At 38.7% G+C, this 11,185-nt stretch overlaps 1 protein-coding gene across 9 annotated transcripts in view; it reads right to left on the bottom strand.

Moving 5' to 3' along the window:
* The window catches only part of arvcfb (ARVCF delta catenin family member b), a 221,456-nt gene extending 210,422 nt beyond the window's left edge, over window positions 1-11,034 (bottom strand). For 4 of the 9 annotated variants that reach the window (XM_058070297.1, XM_058070295.1, XM_058070299.1 and 1 more), the window contains exon 1: window positions 10,705-11,034. The gene's annotated coding sequence lies outside the window, so the exon portion shown is untranslated. The remainder of the gene's footprint in view (window positions 1-10,704) is intronic. The other 5 variants (XM_058070300.1, XM_058070298.1, XM_058070304.1 and 2 more) reach the window with 2 other exon arrangements.
* Window positions 11,035-11,185: the final 151 nt, after the last annotated feature.

Here is an 11,185-nt window from a genome sequence, read left to right on the forward strand (position 1 = left end):
TTATTCGTCATGATGACAAATGAAAAACAATAAAATAAATATTAATATTTGTCCACTGAACTGTATTATTTATGTAATGTATCCATTTTCTGCATTTTTAAACTTTCTTAAGTAAACACGCTGAATTAGCTTATGAGGCGGCCAGAGTGATCGAGGCTTCACAGCTCACTGTGCAAGCCCCGACCACCATTAAAGTGTACACGGAGTTGACTCATGCGACCTACCAATTTCTGTTTGTCAACATGTTGCCAATAATATAATGTTGCAGAAATATTTGTTATAAACCAGCACTTTGCACATTCTGTATAATGTAGTTAATATAAATGCGAAGTCAGCAGTCTTTCACATAAAACAATAAAATAAACAAAAATGTATACAAATACAGGAGGCACCAATGCATCTTGGATGTGTGGGGGGCATGCATGAGCTGGAAAGTGCTTGTCAGCCATCCTTGCACAGATGAAAAGCCAAGATTTTTTTGTAAACTTTATTGAAATATACACAAAAAGCATTGCTGGATCTGGATCACAAAATATAATGCTGGATATTTTTATGCTATGCTGAATGAATGCATGAATATCCTGCAAAAATAGAGAATTATATACACAACCTCACCAGGAGGTGCTCAGACCTTTACAGCGAACTTTTCCTGGAGAAGGAAGGTGTATGTACTTCATATACAGATACAAATTGAAGACACATATGTTTTTCAATTAATTTTAAAAATGGGACTAAAGGCTCTATTTTCATAGACCAGGCGCATCGCAGGGCACGCCGCGGCAAAGGGGTGTGGCCAGCGCACTTTGCGATTTTTGTGAGCAGCGCAGTCCGGTACAGCGCAGCGCACCCACGCCTCCATCCCTCCCACCGGCGCAAATGGCAAAGAGGGAGGGGAGAAGGTGTGAGAGGGTTTAACACGGCTAGAGTATAATCTTAACCAATCAAATGAACGCCTCTCAACGCCTTTAAATGTGCAGGACTGGACTGCGCATCAGAGCATACCATGCGTGCCATGCACCACATAAGCCACCTCGTAGGACACGTCACCTGTTCATGACAGTTACATTAAACACAGCTTGCTTGTGATCCACCAGCATTGCTGCTCTACATCTCCAAATAGGAGAACCTTTGATAGTATATTCGCAGTATCTCCTCCTCAACCTCCTTGAGAGAAAATGAAGAGCAAGAGCATCTCTGTGCAGCCCATCCATCTATTTTCGGGTGCAAGCTGGAGCCTATCCCAGCTCACTTCCAGCAATAGGCGTAGTACACCCTAGACTGGTCCGGCATAGCCCAGTCTACCAAATTGGCTGCACAACCACGAAACAATGTGATTAATGCAAATTCATATATTTTGGAAAAGTACAACATACCGAGGGATTACTGTATTTGAAATATTGTCTTCTCTTTTTCAGAAGGGATACTAGGATTTTGTGGAATTTACAACAATAATTTAAAATGCCTGTGCGGTGGACGAGTGGTTAGCACGTAGGCCACACAACTAGGAGACCAGAGTTCAATTCCAACCTCAGGCGACTCCAAATTGTCCATAGGTATGAATGTGAGTGTGAATGGTTGCTTGTCTATATATGCCCTGTGATTGGCTGACAACCAGTCCAGGGTGTACCCCGCCAGCTGGGATAGGCTCCAGCATGTCCACAACCCTTGTGAGGATATGCGGTAGAAAATGAATGAATGAATTTAAAGGGCTGACTGAATACAATTGTTGCTTACTGTTTCTTTATCTGTCCACACTTGGTAAAGTAGGACATTCTATACTCCACCAAGGACAGGTCACCTGAGAGCTGATCTCACATCTGACATTGCTAAAATGCCAGATGGCCAACCTATTCCGCTGGAATGCCTCTCTGAATGAACTAACTTGTTTCACTAAAATCTTTATTTGTTGTTTTGGGCATAATAAACCAGGATGGACTTGGAGCAGAGTATTGCATCAGTAGCACTTTACTTTGTGATACTTAGCGGACTCTGATAATGAAGAAACAAGTTTTACACCTAGAAAACCCCCAAAAGACTAATAAATTCAAAATTATTTAAATTATTTGTACAAATTATTATATTATAATATTATACAAATATTACAAATTTACGCTGTACATTATTGTTCATATTTGATGTCATCTATTATTATATTATAATATTATACAAATATTACAAATTTACGCTGTACATTATTGTTCATATTTGATGTCATCTATTTATTCTCCACATTATTATTATTATTTATTATTATGTGGGAGCCAGGCAACAACAATAAAGAAAGTCTATCTATCTATCTATCTATCTATCTATCTATCTATCTATCTATCTATCTATCTATCTATCTATCTATCTATCTATCTATCTATCTATCTATTATATACAATACAATAAGGCTACCACGAGCGCCTCCCCTCGGCTTAGAGCACAAGCCTTCTATACTGCTTCCTAACACACAGCATATGTAATTGGTCTACCAGAGAATAAGAAAATGTAGCACGAGGGAGCAGTGTTGCCGACCTAGCAACTTTGTGGCTACATTATACTTGGAACACCTCTAGATTCTATTTTTTCAAAAAAAAAAAGCAACTAACAAAAATACTAGCAACTTTTGGCAACTCAAACATGGAAGCACATATCTCTCTTCTCAACACACACTTTTCATGCTTACGTAATGCGCACTTTTTGTCACCTACAGCACCCATACAAAAGACATTAAGGATCGAGCGATACATCGGCCGGCCAATATATCGGGCCGATATTTGCGTTCTTTACTTGAATCGGTATCGGCCGATCAGGAATAAATATTCAACATGTGCAAAGCATATCTGTCGTAGTTTAAGTTTTATGTAGCATCGATGTGATGACTGCTCCTCCGCAGTGTGAAGCACCCCCCCAACCCCCGCCTCCACACACACAAACACAAATATTTATTCCTTTTAAAGTTGATAATGCCGTTTAAATGTGTGTTTAAGAAAGCTGAATCCTACTTTGTTTACATTTCAATCAATATTTGTTTAAACTTGAGACCTGTAATATTTGTTATCATTGTCATTTTTTCATGTAAATTGAGGGCCCAAACAAAATCGGCCATCGGCTAAGGGTGATGGAAAAAAATCGGTATCGGCATCGGTCGGAAAAAAACACATCGGTCGATCCCTAAAAGACATGCACATGGCCATCTATGCAAATAAGACATGACATCACAATGACAAATACACTGCAGTCATTTGGGAAACACTGCTAAAACATGAGTCCCTGTACAGTGTGTGTGTACTGTGTATATACAATCCAAAACTCTATATTTGAGCTTGTGTGTATGTGCACGATTACTGCATGTGTTTATGTAGCATAGAACAGCTTCAGTGATTATAATTAAGCAGCTCTTATCCCTGGACATAATCAAGGCATACCAGAATGTTGAGGCCTGGTTAATCCTCATGTGGCACACAGCAGGCCCAGGTCTGGAAGAGGACACAGTGGTTGGGGGGGGTGTAAAGTGTGGACAGGCTGGCAGATGAGCAGAAAAATGCAGTTCCTATTAGTCTACAATATGTGTGCATGAAATGCAGAGTGTATTCAGCATCGTGTCTACTTTGAAAGACGAGGTGTGCAAAAGCATCAATTCACAGAAGGACAAGATGTACAATGAGGAGAGCAAATGTAATATTTGTTGATATTTGTCAGATGAAAGAAAGATGAGAGGGTTATGCCAACGGGTTACAAAGCAAAGTAAACAATATTTCAATATAAATGTCACTAGAAAAAGAGTATGTTCATCTAACTCAGGGGTCCCCAAACTTTTTCCAGTGAGGGCCACATGACTTTTCTTTCCTCTGAAGGGGGAACCAGGGTCAGGGTCGTTTGTTTGTTTATGTTCTATGACTGGGGCAAAGTGTGTTTGTAGTAACGTTGCTCACAATAAGTTACCATTTCCAGTTCTATGACAGAAAAATGACCATGCTTTATTGTTCAGGGGGCCGGGACAAATGTGGAAGTGGGCCGTGTCCGGCCCCCGGGCCTTAGTTTGGGGACCACTGATCTAAACCAAACAGCAATACTGCACTGTAGTATTTTGACCTGTGAACTAAGAAATACTTTCCATTCCAACAACAACCACTCAAACTTTATTCAAACACAGAAAATCCTTCACATGATGCGCTCGTTTCATTTGACTTTTGATTCAAATATCAAATTATTACAGTATGTCGTCATTCAGTGGAACCCACCTAAGTTGGTACCACTTATATTGACAACCAGTCGAGTCAAGTCTGAATTCTGGTGGTGGTAACTACGCCTCAGTTTTGCCACTAAGGTAATGGTTACTATTACTGTTACTAAGCATACATATTACGTTCCTGTATCAACAGGAAATGGTCCGACAGTCAATCAAGAGGAGCACATAACAAAGGCGCTGAACAACATTTTTACTCAGCGCACTGGATTTTTGGGGCAAAGTCGATTTTTGACAAGGCTTTTAAGTGTGACTTACAGTAGGGAAAATACGGTAACTACTTTCCAGTTAGATAGCATTAAAGCATCCAAAAAGTGACTTCCTGTTCTGTGCTAAATCAGCTTTAAAATAAAAGAATGGGAGCATTAAGCTGCATTCTACCATAACAATTGTGAAAAATATATATATATTTTGCATTGTTGGCCACCAAAAGAAAGATTTTTGCATGTATGAAACCGTGATTACCAGGTGGTAATAAGCTGGGTAATAGCACCGAGTGCCTCTCTAGTTGTTCATTCATTCATTCATTTTCTACCGCTTTTTCCTCACGAGGGTCGCGGGGGGTGCTGGAGCCTATCCCAGCTGTCTTCGGGCGAGAGGCGGGGTACACCCTGGACTGGTCGCCAGCCAATCACAGCCTCTCTAGTTGTCATACAACAAAATTAGCACAGCAGCTCTATTAGATATGAGTATAAAATATATGAAAAGAGAATAATCAATGTAAAAATATGCATAAAATGGACCAAAAAAACGCAAAGCTGCATCAATCACCCTCCAAACCTACCCACCTCAAACCCCATCCTACCTAGAAATCAAACCACCCACCCTCTCCTGAAAACACAATAATACAAGATAGCTGAGATAAACATGGTTGAGTGCAGAAGACCAGAGTGGGAATCAATTCTATTTTCCATCATCGCTATGTTGGCACAGCACAGCTCAGTTATATCCTTATAGCAAACGGGTCAATGTAGAAACAGGTGCCAAGACAACATGGCTGTGCCAGCACGGCCCAGCCAAGTGGGTGTGCGATGGGAGGGCCGGGGAGTTTGGAGGTGCATGTTAATCACTTCAGGAGCGGCATAATGAGCTCTGCAGGTGTCAGACGCACAAAGGAGCCTTCAGTCTGAGTCCCTACTTGCTTTCCTTGAATGCTCAGTACAAAACACACTTCATCCATGATGAGAATCACAGTAAACGTAGGAATATGCAGTACATGTGCTTGTGTACTGTTACAGATACTATATGATCATCATCCTTAACCCTTGAGAAGAGATACCACTTTTCTCATTAAGTAATCAAGGGTGCAAAGCCAATAATTTCCGCTGTAAATTAATGACGAATGCATAATAGTATTTTCTATAGTAATGCTACGGCAGCTCTGCAATCCCCATACAACTTTACTAATGAAATGCGACACTGAACATGAAAATATAATGAGGTAGGAATAGCGGTAAAGATAATTAACATTAACAACCACTCACATTGTAGAGCATAATGTTTATGGTGATAAGGCTGATTTGAATTCCTCAGTCCTTGTCCATCATGTGGAAATATGTGTCGTGCTATATTATGATCCTCCCATTAATTTTGTTGTTTTTGTAAAAATGTGCTGTTAAGTTGCAAAATGTGCTGTTAAGTTGCAAAAATCTTTAATATTTTAGTAAGGAAATAACCCAATGGTTTTAGCAGTTACTGTATTTTCCAGACTATAAGTTGCATTTTTTTTTCATAGGTTGGCTGTTCCTGCGACTTATACTCCAGAGCGACTTATAAATGTTTATGTTAGATAAACACTGGACACATTTAGCTGAATAAGCATTGTGTTAGCATATCTTACACCTATTCAGCCTGTTTTCTATTATTTTATTGTTAGAACTTGCCTTCCAAGAGGACGTAATGTCTGTTTTGGTCAAGTAGTTTGTAAAATAAATTACCCGCAAAAAATGCGACTTATACTCCAGTGCGACTTATGTATGTTTTTTTATAAGAATTATGCATTTTTGGCCTTGTTTGACTTATACTCCAAAGCGACTTATAGTCCAGAAAATACGGTAGATTTAATAAATAAATTACAATTTAATGTAATAAATTTGAGAGTACAGTAAGCCACGCTTCTCACTTCTATTTTCACTCTACTTAAAAAAATATATTGATTAATAAATCATCCTATTTCGTAGTTGAGTATGGCATTCATTCATTCATTCATTTTCTACCGCTTATCCTCACAAGGGTCGCGGGGGTGCTGGAGCCAATCACAGGGCACACATAGACAAACAACCATTCACACTCACATTCATACCTATGGACAATTTGGAGTCGCCAATTAATCTAGCATGTTTTTGGAATGTGGGAGGAAACCGGAATACCCGGAGAAAACCCACGCATGCACAGGGAGAACATGCAAACTCCACACAGAGATGGCCGAGGGTGGAATCGAACCCTGGTCCTCCTAGCTGCAAGGTCTACGCACTAACCACTTATCCACCATGCCGTTGAGTATGGCATATTATCAGTAAAAAAATATGCATATTTAAGTATCGCTCTCTGAAATATACACTTTCTTCATTTCATAATTACCACAATGTGAGGATATACAGTAGCCATTGTTTTGTTAAAGGGGATCTATTATGCATTTTCCACTTATCTGACCAATAAACGTTTCACAAAAGTTTCACATAATGAGGTTTGAGGATTTGGAAGTTTGAAAGAAGTTTAGGATGTCTCTGAACGCTCGGTTTCAGAGAGTATTTTCTGAGTTTTCTGACATCAAAACAATCCGGACTTCCTTATATGGGCTGCAAAGTACCAGCACTCAGTAAATGCGGACCGACATATCCAGCGGAGTACGTGTGGAATAAATAAAACAGACCGTTTGGGTCGGAAGCAGGGAACCCATGGAGGTGCAGAAGCTGGAAGATCTAGAAAGCTATATGCGTGGGTTATCGTGTGTAGCTGGGTTATCGGAGTCTACAACTCAATACTCAATACCCATTGAATTAACCTAATACATTTTCATTCATTCTTTCTGTATTTTCATTATAATCGAATAAGAGGCCAAGTAGAAATAGCAGTAGAAATCTGTCATACACGTGTAGTTAAATTATCTCTTAGATCAGATTGGGTGTGCATAATGTGATGTTTCCACCTACTAATCCCTCTTCTGCATTATACACAGCCATGCAGTCATGCTTAGCAATATGCTGTCATACATATTTTACACGCAACACAAATCATGAAAAATGTGATGTTAGTCCTGAAATAATATAGTTCAAGCCCAAAAGAGTTAACAATGCCGTGAGAACAGTCTGTGTCACATCCCGTGAAGAGGATACTACTAACATCTCTTGAACCTGTACAGTGTCCATGAATGCAATATGACAGCCCCATACAAGCCATACAAAAAACTGCGTGCGGATGCTTGAAGTGTACGAAACGATGCCCAAATAAGGGACTCATACCCTGACAGCGCCATGACTTGTCAGGTCACGCTCACATAGTACACAGAAAGGATCTGACATTAGCCAGCTTTCACCATGCACTCAAAATCTGGATGACTAAACCACGGCACAGAAGTGACAGTTTCAAATACTACATCTTCTTCAGGAGCCATCTTTCTCTGTAAATTAGCACATTCAAGTCTGAAGAACTTGAGGTTGAACCGGGCCTCGAGTCATTTCAGCAGCACAATGAAAATGACATTTCAACCTTTAAGATGGGCCAGTGGTGACACGGGATGAGAATGATGAAAGCCTGAAGAAAGATCCGTCTAGGATAATAGACGATAGTAGTATTTTTATCATCATTCACCGATGAATCAGATTTATGTTCTTTTTTTTAATAGAAATTAATTTTCAACAATTCTAAATAATGTCTAAAGCCAGTTGTGATGAGATCACCCTCATAATGTGTTCAGTATTATACTATATTATAGTAAATGCAGTAAATACCCGCTTTTGGCAGGGGTTACGTTGCAATCCGAATGCCAGGCAAGGTACATACTGGACTGGTTGCCAGCCAATCACAGGGCACATAGAGTCAAACAACCATTCACACTCACATTCATACCTATGGACAATTTGGAGTCGCCAATTAACCTAGCATGTTTTTGGAATGTGGGAGGAAACCGGAGTATCCGGAGAAAACCCACGAATGCACGGGGAGAACATGCAAATTCCACACAGAGATTCCCAACGTCTTCCCGATACTCTGACTGTGTGGTGCAAACCACTCGACCACCCTGCGGCCACCACTGAATGCCATTCGAGTCATTAAGATGCCCTTAAAATGTGAATTTCTCCCCCTACAAAGTCTCCTGTTAGCTTGACGTTGACATTCTCCTATGATTTTGGATCAACATTTGCAATAAAAGTTTGAATAAAAGTGTTTTAATTATTAGATTAGATCAACTCCAGAAACCTTCCCAAGTCTCTCTAAAATATATCTCACACACTTAGAAATGTATTTTAAATTACACAGCGGTCGAGTGGTTAGCGCGCAGACCTCACAGCTAGGAGACCAGGGTTCAATTCCACCCTCGGCCATCTCTATGTGGAGTTTGCATGTTCTCCCCGTGCATGCGTGGGTTTTCTCCGGGTACTCCGGTTTCCTCCCACATTCCAAAAACATGCTAGGTTAATTGGCCACAGGTATGAATGTGAGTGTGAATGGTTGTTTGTCTATATGTGCCCTGTGATTGGCTGGCAACCAGTCCAGGGTGTACCCCGCCTCTTGCCCAAAGACTGCTGGGATAGACTCCAGCAATCCCCGCGACCCTTGTGAGGAAAAAGCGATAGAAAATGAATGAAAAAAAAAAACTTAAACCATATTAGGAAAGCAGGAAGTGAACAAATGTAACAGTTACTGATTGTAACCCTCATGAGGAAAAGCGGTAGAAAATTAATGAATGAATGAAAACGTACAGGTAATCACCACTAATACATTATGGATGATTAAATGGAATCAGTTATATACCGTACAAGCTTTACTTTTGTATCTTACAACTATGCTGTTTTCTGTTATATTGTATACAGACTCAGGGAATAGGCTGTTGGACACAGAAGAGCTTTGGGGGCAAAAAACATAAATATTTTGAAATAGATCCAATAGCTGTTTTTTTCCCACCAAAACAAACAAATTTTATTTTATTTTATTTTATTTATTTTAATTTTTAGTTTTTTTTCATGACTAAGACACCCAGAATGTCCATGAATAAAGGATACGTGATATACAATATGAACTGTGAATGATAAAACATGTACTTAAGTTTGGCTCGAATTGACTGACTACTTGTAAGTCATGTTACTAGCTTGTATGTTAAGTTTATAATACTTACTTAATACTGTGGTAACAACTGGCAGGCCCGATTCAAACACTTGGCGGGCAGGATGTTGCCCTGGAGCCGTAGTTTGCCCACCCCTGGCATATACGTATATATTCTATACTTATGTATTGTCTCATATACGTAAGTCTGGGATTATTATCACAATCAACAAATAAAACATAATCACTAAATTATTCAAGGATCTTGCAAATGTTCAAGTTAACCTGCATCCCCTTATGGAAAAAAATATATTGCAGTATATTGGCAAATATAATGCAATGTATTAGGAAATATATTTCCATATATGGGATCTTATGTTTATATTTTCTAATATATTGCAATATATGCATAAATCATATATGTGTATATATTGATACATATAAAAATATCTTGTGATCAAGACCAAAAAAGGACTATATTTTTACATAAATATATATATATATAGATATAGATATATAAACTCATATATTATATATTTGGATTTAATATATTTCAATATATTGAAAGCGGCAATCATTTGTATATTCTGCAATATATTGCCATATATTACATGAATATATAATATATTGTATAATATATGTACAAAAATATATTATTCTATGTATTTATAATATATAATGTATTGGAAAATATAATGGAAAAATAATATATTATAATATAATACAATATATTTAAATTAATATATTGATTTCGTAAGGGTCTATATATCTGTACCTCCTTGGTATCAGACTGATACCAAATTTTGTAGTATTGGACACTCCTGATTTAGAGCCTGTTCTAGACTAGTCCTTTGTCAGTCTTAATTGCAAAGGACGGTCTAACATCTCCAAATAAGGCATGAACATAAATACATGGCAACTCGTTTGATAATTGGCAGCTCATTCCATTAAAAAACTCCGCCTACAAAAACAAACGATGCATTTTATCGCATTGTAGTATTTATACTGTAGTGATACAGTATAGACATATGACAGTCCTGATATCGAGCTCATCAAAAATACATTTATTTCGCAGTATTTCCAATTGTAAATAAGACGACTGTTGTATTTATAGCATGCTGTTCTATTGAGTTGTAAGGCACAGGCTGAAACTTGGTGCAAGCTTATGATCGCCACATGTATATGCGCAACAATGCAGCAGCTTTTACCTCACTTTTGTTCTGAATATCTTCCTTCACAGACGCGATGAGAACCTCCAGCTTGAAGAGCACAGTAGTCCAGGGTGAATGAATGAATGAAGCGTTATGTGCGTTCAGTTTAGCTGCTGTAGACCAGCTCATTCTCACTACTACATTAGATTATGGTGCGTTCACCTGCATCCCGTGTGTCGCAGTACACACCAAAAAAAAATGGAAACGTCAAATGACTGATTTAAAACTTAGAAGTTTGTTAATTTGCTAATTTGCTAATTATTGAAGGTGGCGTCGTGTTGTGGGAAAGGCTGGGCAGCCTTTATCCCCTCTCATCCACAACAGAGCAGGATGCTGTCGGTCACAGTGTCTCCGCCCATTAGTACCAAACACAGCATTGGACTACATTAGAATTGGTTACTTATAAATTAATTAATTAAAATTAAAATAGTCACACACAGTCGTTTTTATGACATTTTTTTTCATAATTACCCCATGT

This window comes from Doryrhamphus excisus, chromosome 4 (genome assembly GCF_030265055.1).
Source record: "Doryrhamphus excisus isolate RoL2022-K1 chromosome 4, RoL_Dexc_1.0, whole genome shotgun sequence".
Classification (NCBI taxonomy): Eukaryota; Metazoa; Chordata; class Actinopteri; order Syngnathiformes; family Syngnathidae; genus Doryrhamphus; species Doryrhamphus excisus.